The sequence below is a fragment of the Gossypium hirsutum genome, chromosome A12 (genome assembly GCF_007990345.1).
Source record: "Gossypium hirsutum isolate 1008001.06 chromosome A12, Gossypium_hirsutum_v2.1, whole genome shotgun sequence".
NCBI lineage: Eukaryota > Viridiplantae > Streptophyta > Magnoliopsida > Malvales > Malvaceae > Gossypium > Gossypium hirsutum.
The window spans coordinates 15,689,990-15,703,318 of record NC_053435.1 but is presented as its reverse complement, the minus strand read 5'-3'; the positions used below and the strand labels follow the sequence as shown (position 1 = coordinate 15,703,318).

Genomic DNA, 13,329 nt, shown 5'->3' with positions numbered 1-13,329 from the left:
CAAGCTCCATAGTAAGTGATTTCAAGCCCCATTTTTAATGTTCTTTACGTTTATTAAGTCCCGGTAACTTGATTAAGCTTATTCTAGCAATAATTTAACCTAGGGTTTATATTTGGAAAAATACCCATGGGTTAAATGTGTTTATTTTGATGTTTTATGGTAGAACATGAAGCTTGAAATTGTGTTAAACAACTTTTGCTAAGCGATTTTACGTGAAAACGAGTAAAAAGACATAATCAATAAAAATACCTAATGTTCATAAGTACATGTTAGAGTGATAATTTGATGTTTCCATAGAAGGGAAAAATGACCAAAGTGTCATAAAACATAAGAAAATAGGATGAATTTTAATTTCCGAGCCTTGGGGAAAAAGTGTAAATATGTAAAAGTTTAGGGGCAAAAGTATAATTTTTCCAAAGTTTGAGTCAAGGACTGTTTTAAAAAATGTGAGTATTAAAAAAGGTAAATTTTTTATTATAGATCAAGAAGAATGAAATTCGGAGTTAGACCGGGGAAAGAAAAAGATAGTGGATTAAATCGATATAGTTGATCGTATTTTGTTTAGAGGTAGGTTTACGGTAAATAAATTCAATATTCTATTATTTTATGTTAATTTTGTTAATTTTCAGCATGTTTATATTTATTTTATGAAATTATTCAAAGAAGACTCAAGCATGAATTGATGGAGAAGTAATTTTAGAAAGTCCCGTTTGAACCATAGGAATGTGTAGGATACAAATGTCATGACATTAGGGTTTAAGGATACCATGTAAGACCATGCCAAGGCATAGAAATTGGTAAGGTTTCTAAGGCAAGGATACCATGTAAGACCATGTCAATACATGGCATTGATAAGTTACTATAAGGCAAAGGTCCCATGTAAGACCATGCCAAGGCATGGCATTGGTGAGTTCATAAGGCAAGGATACCATGTAAGATCATGTCGAGACATGGCAATGGTAAGTTTCAAAAGGATACCACGTAAGACCATGACAAGTCATGGCAATGGTAAGGTACCCGTGTATCCTTAGTATTCCAAGTGGTTTAACGGGAAAATTTAAAGAGAATATCAAGGTAAGGTAAGGTAAGACGAGTTATACTAAAAAGGTAAGCCAAGTTCATGCTAGAAGAGCAAAGGTAAGTATATAATGCTCATGTATGCTTGAAAAGGAAAAAGGTCAGTAAAATGTATTAATAAATTTGATTAAGTAAGTAAGTATTTAAATAAGTAAGTGAAGAAGTTTAAAATATGTCTATGACAATTAATGAAGTTGCATTAAGTAGTATCATGCCAAGTAGTAAGATAATTCTTATGAATGTTGTTATTTATTTGCATGCAAACTTACTAAGCTTAATGCTTACCCCCTTTATTTTCCTTCTTTTTATAGTTTTGTCAAGCTAACTCAGGGATCATAAAGTACGTCGGAGGTCCGGACACATTATCACAAGGATTTTTTTGGTATAGCTAGATGTTTTATTTTTAGTATGGCACGTATAGCATCGTAGCCATTTTGTGTGCATGATATTATGATATGGCTAATTAATGGTATGTAAATGCTTGATAATTATTAGCTATTGGAATGGCTAATCAAGGACATGTTTGGTGTTATGTATGCCTAAATGCTAGTTATTCCATAGAAATCATGAAAAAGGTGAAATTAGCTTTGAACCAATATCAGACAGCAATAATGACGTGAATTTGAAAAATCATTAAAAATAGTAGAAATGGATTTAGATAGTGAATGAGATATAGATTAAGTCTACTTTCATATGAAAGAAACAGAGTAAATAAAGGAGCTGTATTTTATGAGATATTTGAATTTTGGTGAGACAGGGTCAAAGTGATTTCTGAATCCCCTATTCTGCCTTTAGAAATTCACTAAAAATTTTAAAAAAATAATTAGGATTTACACTTCATATTTATAGATTCCTTATTGGTTCTACTTTTAATAGAAATAATCGTCATGTTATTTGAATTCTGTACAGGGAGAAAATTAATTCGTAGTGAACAGAGGTCAGAGCAGCCGAACATTGAAATAGGGAAAATTTTAACTAATAAACTGTACTAATTGGCTAGACCAAAAATTCTGAAACAAATTTAGTAAGAAGATATATGAGTCTAGCTTCATTCAAAATTTATGGATTTGAATTTCGAGTTTCGTAACTCGAGTTATGATTTATTTAGTGACTATGACGCAGATGGACAGTTTATTTATGAAAGATGAAATAAAAAATAAATTGTTCTGATTTGTTTAAATGATCGGAAATTTTTTATTGATTCCGGTTTGTTCCTGAACCATTTCAAATTCATCTTTTAGGGTCTCGAGGACCCTTTTTAGGGACATATTGAATGAATGAAACTAAATTAATTTTAAAAGAAAATTTTTATGCCCCAAATTAGTAAGCTAAGTCCGATAACGCCTCATGCTCGACTCCGACGACGGTCTCGAGTAAAGGGTGTTACAAAGGCAAATTTATCGCCAGATACAATGCTAATTTAAACTTCAGCTACCTTAGAAGAATAAACATGCATTGATTAAACTTCATCTACCTTAGAAGAATAAACATGCATTGATTAAGTACTGTGTCCATTAATTACAATTTCCATCTGTTTAAATAATTAATTCATTAGTTTCCTCACAATTATAATGCAAGAATAACTTAGACATGATTTTACTTAATCAAGCATTTTACCGAGGCCTATAATAGCATAAAATTTAAAAGGACAAAATACAATCAACCTAACAAGAATTAAATTCAATCTAAGCTGATTAAATTAACCATTCCAACAATATAAATATTCATAGATATGTTCATCAAAAAACAACAAAAATTAAAGAGATAGGAAACAAGAATCAAATCCGGTGTTTTTCTATGGCTTGACTAGGTTGCTCTGTTCTTCCTTCTTCATTGTCGTCGCTGATCAAGGCTGCTATGAGCACTCAATTTCTACTCCAAAATGGCTGAAGAAGAACCCTTTCTCAGGGGGAGAAATCGGAAAAAGAGCAAATAACTTTGAATGGGAAAATGAGAGGAGAAAATGAGAGAAGGGAGAAGAGATGTGAAAGAATAAGGGATGCCTTGAATGATCAACCATGGGGGGTTATTATAGCTGAATGTGGCAGCTAAAATTTGCTAAAAATGGCAGCCAAAGAGCCACCCCTTGGTCGGCCACCTATGTGGCAAATTTAATGGCTTCAACTTTGCTAAATATGGATTGGGGCAAATCTCCAAAGCCACCAATTGTGGAGGGGTAGAATTGCAATTTGAACAAGTCTTCAAGGGCCTCTTTGCAGCTTAAATAATCAGCTAATGAGCTGAATTGGGTCAGCACTTGGACGGTTTTGGGCTGTTCTTTTCTTGGCCGGTTTGGTTTACTCGGTTCGGTTCAATCGGACCACTTTTTCATAATTAATTAATCATAATTTATTAACACAAATTAAATTGGATATAAATTAAAATCAATTATATTATGAATAAATACATATAATTTTGGACCGTCTTAGGCTGAAATTTAGTTAGCCTCGATACTTCAAATTGGTTCTTGATTTTGTGCTTCTAGCAGTGTCTACCGAGCCATTTTTCGCCCTTTGTGTGAATCTGTCGAAAATAACCAAAATTCATCAAAAATAATTATGAAATTAAATAAAATTCAATATGTTCATATTTTAAGTGTACTTTAATTATTTTATAAAAATTAATTATTTTTCAACAAGAATTTAACCGAATTCGCATGAATTTAAGTTAAAAAGGGTATGAAAAGTGTGTAAATTTTTGTGTTTTCACACGCCCAAACATAATTCATTGTTTTTCCTCGGAAACACCTTTGAAAAATTCCTTTCAAACAAAATTTTTCTCAAAATTATGAATTTAATGTACTTACGCTCAAAGACAAGAAATTTGATAGTTATGCTACTTAAGTATACATATCGTTCAAATTAATCTCAACAATTATTATGATAGCAAAAATTAGACTAAATTCTTCCCAATAAAGTCAAGTTAAACCTTACCAATGTAATTTTATTCCCTTATTCAAGATTAAGCTGCAATCATTTAGTTTAACTTATGTCTTCATATGTTGTACGTATCAATTTCTCTCCACTAATAGAGGTAGTATTGGAACTTTGAATCAATAGGTCTTTAACAAGGTTGTAATGTGGCTGGGTTTAGGGGTAGGTAGAAGATAGATAATTTTTAGGCTAAAAACCCTAGGTAGAAGATAAATAATTTTTAGGCTAAAAACCCTAGACTTTGCTTGCATCGGACCTTTGAAATAATTACCATCAATACATCAACTTTTTTTGTTTTCACATCCTCTTTTGCATATCTTATTTTAAGGACTCATGCTCTTTTTTCTTTTCTTTTATTTTCTTTTCTTTTAAATCGAGCATTTTACTGAATGTACTACAATTTTAGAGCATTCAATACTTCTTTTCAACTCCCCTAAACTTATTTTTTAAAGAATACTATGAATAATACTGAGTCTAGTGTTTGGGACAATTTTAAGATAGTTAAGAGAGAAGTGATGGTTAAATTTGCAAGGGTTCGAACAGAACTAGGCCATATAGTCTCAAAGTTGGGTTTCAAAGGATAAAAATTTCATCATGGTTGGCTTGACAGGCTCAAACGGTCCAAAAAAAAGTTGCCTAAATCATTTTCAATGTTCCATGCTTCCTAGGATTTCGCCTCAAGAAACTACTAAGTCAATTCTAAAGACTTAAACTTTCATGCATGCCCAACTTTCGTAAGGAACTAAAAATTTATGGTACGATTTGCATGCTTTATTAAAAATACATTCATATCATTATTAAGCTAACATAATAATTTATTGAAATAATAAAACTTTATTTATACTGAAGTTTAGCATACTTAACAAAATTTCCAATTATTGAAAAAAATATATCCTAATCATAATTAAAAGAAAATTTTTATTCTGAATGAAAATAATTTCAATTTTTCGGCCCCCTACTTAAGATGAGCAATGTCCTCATTGTTAAAAGTGAATAGATACTATACACCAGGTAAGATTCTAGAAAAGAGGAGGTGAGTCCAATTGACTGCTTACGTACCAAACTCTCTCTAGATCCAATCCTAGACATGTATATACCTATTGCCACACTTTATACTTTGTGACTTGTTCATTATTCATGATTTCCATCTCTTGCTTTATTATGCAAAATAAAAAATTCCTACTTAAACTTAATCCTAAAATGACCTAAGAATAGAAATAAAATAAAGTCAAGATCTTCCCTTTTATTTATTTGTAGATCCTTCTGAATTCGACTCCTCTTTTGCTCTATCATTATTGCCTTTGCACGAATCGCTTCACTCCTTCTTCGATAATGGACTACATGGTTCAAATATAAAATCTGGAAATACAGGCACAAAAATCAATGGGTCATTGTAAATTTTCTTAAGAACACTTCTCATCGAGTCATCCTTTATTTTTTAGTATCTCCAATAAGCTTGTTGCTACAATTACATATGTTGCATTATGTCCATCAATTTTGACAACTCATCTCAAAGATCTAGGTGAGGTGATTGAGTTCTGAACATTGAAGTTTCGTCATTAGGTTCAGCTTCTGGTTCCGTTGGTTCCTCCTTATCTAGTACTTCAACTGATTGTATTGTGGGACCTTCTTCTGCTTTGGGGTCCTCACTTTCTCTCACTTGTTCCTGTAGAATAGATTCTCCAGTTATTCGGTAAAGGTCCCAATCTGTGATTGTGCCCTAGCTATAGCCTATCTTCTTTACATTTGCAAGAATTTAAGCTTTCAAGCACAGAATTGTTATTGTAAAGGGAAAGTAGGCTAGGCCATAAAGTCTTACGGCATAATTCTGTATTTCTCTCAGAACGATTTTTCCCACATCAATGGTCTTTCCAGTTAAAATTGAGTATAATAAGACCATTCACTTAATGAAATTATAGTCCCATGTGAGCTAGGCATATGGCTAAAACGGATGAAATAGAACCATACCTTTGCGAGTGGTGTCAAATATTCTTTTCGACAAGTGTGGATTCCTTGCTTTGACACAATCCACTTAGAACCTGGAACTGTAAGTTCCTCGAGAATTTCTTGCAAATTTTTAGGCTCTATATTGCTCATCAAGAAATAATGTTTGTTGTTTTCGAAATCAAGTAATTCAAAGAACTCATTTATAGCGTTTGAAGTTATTGGTACCTTGATTCCATGAACTGGAACTTCCGTCAATTCACTTGAGGTTAAATTCGCAAAAAACTCACGCACTAATTCCTCATCCACACTAGGTCTCTTTTCAATAAATAATTCCCAATTGGGGGCTTCAGCAACTTGACGAATACGTGCCATAAAATCAATATAGTTGCTTTCTTTTAATGTGAAGCCTTTCTCTGGATACATCTGTTGATTTTTAAAGATACTCTCGTATCTTGCTTTGGCTTCTTCACAATGAAACTTGTTTTATGTTTCATCAATTTGGGAGCAGGCACGAGTTCTCTTGCGAGGCATGATTATCCTTTTTTAAGAACTCCTAAAAATAATTAGAAAGTAAAAGAGATCGATTTAAGGTAGGTTGGAGGATTTGACTCAGTATGGGTGAAGGTCTGTGCCACTCGAGTGTTGGAACGCTGCTAAGTGTGCGGGTGGAAGGGCGCGGGAGAAGGCAGCAGCGCACGCAGTAGCTGGACTAGGTGTGCGAGCAGTGCACGGAGCCTCGTCAAGAAGGCCTGGTGTAGGCACTAGGCGCAGGTGCGGGACACGGCCTGGGCAGCTGGGGCTGGAGCAACAGGCGCTGAGCTGGGCCAGGTGTGTAAGGCAGCTCGAGATGGGCAAGCGTACGGAAGGTCTGCTGGGCGTGTGCTGGCCGACTGTTGGGTGATGTTGTGGCTAAGAGCTTGCGGCACTTAAGGGATTTGGTACTTTAGGGTTTTGAGTGATGAATGAATTGAAAATAAGAATAGATGGGTGGAATTTATAATGGAAGGAGTAAGAAGTAGAGTAGAATTCTTAGAGTAGTTTAATGATTACAATATACTAATTCTAATTCTACTCAAAGTTAACAACAATTAATAATTAAATATATCCATACTAAATTATCATTGCTATTAATTTATTAAAACAAAAATAAAATGTGATTAAATTTAAAACTAATCCTAACTCTATATACAGTTGATAATAATTAATATATATTATAATAGATATAATTATATATTAATAATTATCATCTTTTTTATTAAATTAAAAACATTTATTCTAGAATACTTTTGAAGATATTTACAAAAAGAGGCATCTAATTTTTATTATTTACTAAAAGAGCAACCAAATTTTAAAAATAATTCAATTAAGTCCCTAGACTTAATGAAAATTTGAAATTGAGTTGCAATTTAAAACTTGGATCAAAATCGACCCTTTTATTTGAAAAACCAAAAATTTAATTTTCTATTTAGGGAATAATTTCTCGAAAAATTATGTTAAAATCAATTCCCAGGAAAGATTGGATGGGTCACAAGAGGTCCCGCTTAAGTTCCAATCTCCTATACAGAATTTATTTAAACATACTAATCCCGAAAATATAACCTAAATCATTTATTAAAAAGGAAAACAAGAAAATTTAAATATTCAATAAAACAAACGAGATTTGATTCCGTTCAATTTTATCTCCCCAGTAATGTTTCAGAGACTAAGCATTAACTTGAAAATTACCTCCCTTACCTTGGAGTTCAACAACTCCGTATGGATAGACGCGATGAATCGTAAATGGACCGAACCAACATATTTTAGTTTACCTGGAACGAACCTTAATCTGGACTTAAATAACAATACTTGCTGACCCACTTCAATTTCTCGAACTTGAATGTTCTTGTCATGCCACTTCTTAAGTCTCAAATTTGCGTAGTTTGGCATTTTCGTACGAGAAGATTCAGAATTCCTCTCGCTCATTGAGTTGGAGCATCCGTTTCTCTTTAGCAAGCTTAAGATCCAAGTTGAGTTGTTGAAGAGCCCAGTAAGTTTGTGCTCTAACTCCAAGGGTAGATGGCAGGCTTTCCCAAAGACCAACCTATAGTGTGACATCCCTAAAAGTGTCTTTTATGCTGTCCTATAAACCCATAAAGCATCATCCTGTCTTTTGGACCAATCTAGTCAGTTCGGGCAAACTACCTTCTCAAGTATGCCTTTGATCTCCTTGTTCGCCAGTTCAGCTTGCCCATTCATATACGGATGGTAAGCTGTAGCGACCTTGTGTTTCACTCTATGTTTATCTAATAACCATTTCAACCACTTGTTCACAAAATGGGACCCTTCATCACTGATGATGGCTCTTGGGGTTCCAAACCTTGTGAACACATGTTTCTGCAAAAACTTAATTACAACCTTAGCATCGTTTGTCGGATAAGCTTTAGCCTTGACCCACTTAGACACATCGTCTACTGCTACCAATATATACTTGTGACCAAAGGACGGAAAGGACCAAGAAAGTCAATACCCCATACATCAAACAATTCTACCTCAATGATATTTTTTTAAGGCATCTCATTTCTGTTGGTGACATTTCCAACCCTTTGACATCGATCACAACTCTTTACGTAAGCATATTCATCCCTAAATAGTGTTGGCCAAAAAAATACGGCTTGCAATACTTTGGCCGCAGTACGAGGACCTCCAAAGTGTCCCCCACTTGGAGCTGAGTGACAATGGTATAGAATCTTTTGTATTTCATCTTCTGCCACGCATCTCCTGATCATTTGATCTGCGCACTTTTTAAACAAATATGGCTCTTCCCAGAAATAGTATTTCACATCGTGAAGAAACTTTTCCCTTTGATGATATGTCTTATCAATCGGTATCAAACCACAAGCTAAATAGTTAGCAATATCAGCAAACCAATGGGTATTATGGACATGATTTACCTTTAGTATGTGTTCATCTGGAAATGTCTCTTGAATGGGTATAAGTGGAGAATCCCCTTCTTGCTGCTCTAATTTGGACAAGTGATCTGCTACTTGATTTTCTACTCCCTTTCGATCTTGAATTTCTAAATCAAGCTCTTGAAGTAGAAGTACCCATCAGATTAGTCTCGGCTTAGCGTCTTTCTTGGCAAGCAAATACTTAATTGTCGAGTGGTCTGTATAGACAGTCACTTTAGTACCTTGAAGATAAGATTGAAACTTGTCAAAAGCAAACACAATAGCAAGTAACTCTTTCTCTGTTACCGTATAATTCAATTGAGCTCCTGTCAGAGTTGGACTTACGTACTAGATGGGATGAAAATCTCCTTGGCTGACCCATGACAGCTCCTATCGTGAAGTCACTTGTTTCACACATCAATTCAAATGGCAAATCCCAGTCTAGTGTGACAATTATTGGTGCCGAAACTAATCGACTCTTCAAATCATTGAAAGCTCTTAAGCACTCTTAATCAAATTTGAACATCTTGTCATTCTCCAATAATTTTCATAAGGGTTTAGCAATTTTGGAGAAGCCCTTGATGAATCTTTGATAGAAACCAGTGTGGCCTAAAAAGCTCTAAACACTCTTTACAGATGTTGGAGGTGGGAGTTTCTCTATAACATCTACCTTTTCTTTGTCTTGTTATCCGATGCCCTAGAACAATCCCTTCTCGTACCATGAAATGGCACTTTTCCCAGTTGAGTACGTGGTTTGTTTCTTCGCATCGCCTTAGTACCTTGGCTAGATTCGCTAGGCAATCATCATATGTATGTCAGTAAAAATAGACATCATACATCTTTGAAATGTAGTAGGTGTATTACATAAACCAAATGGCATATGCCTAAATGCGAATGTACCGTACGGACAGCTAAATGTTCTCTTATGTTGATCTTTTGGTGCTACTGTACTCTAATTATACCCCGAGTATCTATTGAGAAAACAGTAATAGTCTCACCCTACGAGTCTATCCAGCACCTGGTCCAAAAACGGCAAAGGAAAGTGATCTTTCCTAGTCACCTTGTTCAGCTTCCGATAATCGATGATACCTCTTTTCTTTGGCATGCACTGGACCGGACTTACCCATGAACTGTCTGAGATGGGGTAAATTATACCCGTATCTAACCACTTGATGATTTCTTTCTTTACTACGTCCTTCATAATGGGGTTCAGTCCTTGTTGTCCATCAATAGACCCTTTCTCGCCATCTTCCAGGATAATCTTGTGCATGCATACAGATGGAAAAATTCCGCGAATATATGGTCAATCCGATAGCCTTCTTGAATTATTTCAACACCAGGATGAGTTTCTCTTCTTGTTCAGTAGTTAATTCTGCTGAAACAATCACTGGCAAAGTAAAAGCGTTACCTAAATAAACATCTTTTAAATGTGAAGGTAGTACTTTGAGTTCTAATTTAGGTGGCTCCTCAATTGACGTTTTTGGCTGGGCATAATCCCTTTTCTCTAATTCCAAAGATTCAAAATGGGATTGCGGATTAAATCCCTTTCGATTAGCTTCTAACAACGCTAAGCATTCATCCTCCTCTTCATCATTTGAAGGATCTGATGTCAAAATTTGTTCCAACGGATCCTCAACATAGTTTAGCTCTTTCTCCACTATTAAATCCTCTAAATTGGATAATGCAGAACAATAATCAATTGTGTCAGGAAATCGCATAGACTTAAAAATGTTAAATATTACCTGATCATCCTAAACACACATAGTAAGCTCACCCTTCTGCACATCAATAAGGGCCCTTCCAGTTGCTAAGAACGGTCTTCCTAAGATAATTGACACTTCTTTGTCTGCTTCAAAGTCTAGAATAACAACATTATCAGGGAAGATAAACTTATTTACAAGTACCAATACATCCTCGATTTTTCCTTCTAGATGTACTAAGGATCGATCCGCTAATTGAAGTGTAACCGTAGTTGGTCTAACTTCACCTATCCCCAACTTCCTCAATTTGACATAGGCATCAAGTTAATACTCGCACCTAAGTCACATAGTGTCTTACCAGAATCTGTTGCTCCGATATTGCAAGGGATTGTAAAACATCTAGGATCCTTCAATTTTGGGTGTAGTTTGTCTTGAAGATATGCACTACATTCCTTCGTCAGAGTTACCATCTCAAATTCTCCAAGTTTTCATTTTTGTGACAAGATATCTCTCATGAATTTGACGTATTTCAGCATTTGCTCAAGTGCTTCAACCAACGGATGTTGATATGAAGTTGCTGAAGTATGTCTAGTAACTTCTTGAATTGAATCTCCAGCTTCTTCTTTTGAAGGCTTTGAGGGTAGGGTGGTGGTGGTTTTTTTACTGGAACTGGTTGATTCATCTTCTATGGCAATTCTGCATCTAACAGAGTTATCAGTTGATCAGAATTAGCTGGTTCTAAAATTACCTTGTCAGGATTTGCAGATTTTGATTCTTGTGAAACTGGAATTTCAACACTCGGTTGAACATGCTTTGAATCTTGAGCGTCATCTTGCTTCTCTTCGGCTTCGATGGCGTTGGGCTCCACTATCTTTCCACTCCTCAATGTCAACTCTTTGTAATGCTCCTTCCCTAGATTCCTCAGATTCTCCGTATCACTGGGTAAAGCACCATGTAGTTGGTTCCTGAGTTCAGTAGCAAGCTGGCCCACTTGATTCTCCAAATTCCATAGAGTAGCGTCGTTTTTCGCCATGTATGCCTTCAATAAATTCTCTAAAATATTGGACGATTCAGCTTGAGCTGGTTTCTGAACTTGTTGGGGGAAACTAGGTGGCTGGGCTGGTATAGCTTGGGCGTAAGTGTTACTGGTTCCAGCCCCTTGGATACTCCAGGAAAAATTGGGGTGATTTCGCCATGATGGGTTATAGAAATTGGATTGCAGTTCTTGCCTTCCTCTATTTTGGTTCTGGTTACCCATGTAATACACGGATTCTGGGTTCGATGGACATTCTTCAAATAAATGTCCTTCCCCACAATAAACACAGGCTATACTTTCAAATTGATTTGGTGGCTGTGCTGCAAAATCGTTAGACCCATTAGTGGTAAGATTTTTTAACATTGAGAATATTGATGATACCTGAGATGCGAGTGACGTAAGAGCGTCTACTTCATGTATTCCAGCAACTCGTCTTCCTGACGCTGCTCGATTGGTTGGCCATTGATAATTGTTGCTGGCAATCCTCTCAATGATTTCATAAGCCTCATTATAAAACTTAGAAAGGAGAGCACTGTTAGCGGAAACATCCACTACCATTCTCGTGTGAGCATTGAGACCATTATAAAATGTCTCAAGTTGGATGCAATGTGGGATTCCATGATGAGGGCACTTCCATAATAATTCTTTGTACCTTTCTCATGCCTCATACAAGGACTCATCATCCATTTTTTGGAAAGCAATTATCTCGTTCCTCAACTTAGCATTCCTACTAGGCGGGAAATACTTTATAAGGAATCTTTCTGCTAACTTTTGTCATGTGGAAATTGAATTTGGTGGCAATGAGTTCAACTAGGCTCGAGCTCTGTCCCTTAGTGAATATGGGAACAACTTCAATCGTAATGCATCTTCGGGTACTCCGGCTAACTTGAAAGAATCGCTCACCTCCATAAATAGTCTTAAGTGTAGGTGAGGATCTTCGGTAGGCATTCCACTGAATTGGCCCACTATCTGAAGCATCTGGAACATGACTGGCTTCAGCTCAAACTGTTGTGCCTCAATTTCGGGTCTCCTAATACCCGGATTAAGATCATGAAACACTGGCATGGAATACTGCCGTAAAGCTCTATCCCTTATCATCAGCAATAAGGATAGGATTTTGAGCAGGGTTTGCTCCATTTCCTTGGATTGGATTTTCGAAGTTCATCTCTTCGGTCCATCTCTGATTTGATTATCTTCTTCACTGTCGAAAAGTTTGTTAAATCTCAGGGTCCATAGGGTGTAAATTGATGATTCGATCAATACTCATAAACACTTAAAATAATCACAAAAAAATTAATTAAGTTAAAAATTAAATAGAAAATTAAACCAAAATGAAAAACTAATGAATTCACAAATAATAACTTTTTAAAATAGTCCCCGGCAACGGCACCAAAAACTTGGAACGACAGAAATGTGCAAGTGTACAATATCGCAACAAGTAATAAAGTGACAAGTAAATGTCGAGTTATCGTACCCACAGGGACTATGAAAATAATTATTTATGAATGCTATTTAAAACACTTTGGTGAAGAAAAATATTTTGTTTTGAAAAGGGTGATTAAGAAAAATAAGATTTTAAACTAAATAAAAAGAAAAGTTCTAATGCACGATTTCAAAATGTGATTTAATCAAGATGACATAATTGTGTTGGATTAATTCTATTTCTTTAACTTAGAATTATTAAACTCATGTTTATATTGTTACGAACA

At 35.3% G+C, this 13,329-nt stretch overlaps 1 non-coding gene across 1 annotated transcript; it reads left to right on the top strand.

The window, feature by feature from the left end:
- The first annotated feature begins 12,233 nt into the window (after positions 1-12,233).
- Positions 12,234-12,340, top strand: LOC121211835 (small nucleolar RNA R71). The gene has a single exon (XR_005907053.1). It is a non-coding gene; the product is annotated as a small nucleolar RNA R71 (small nucleolar RNA).
- The last annotated feature ends 989 nt before the right edge of the window (positions 12,341-13,329 follow it).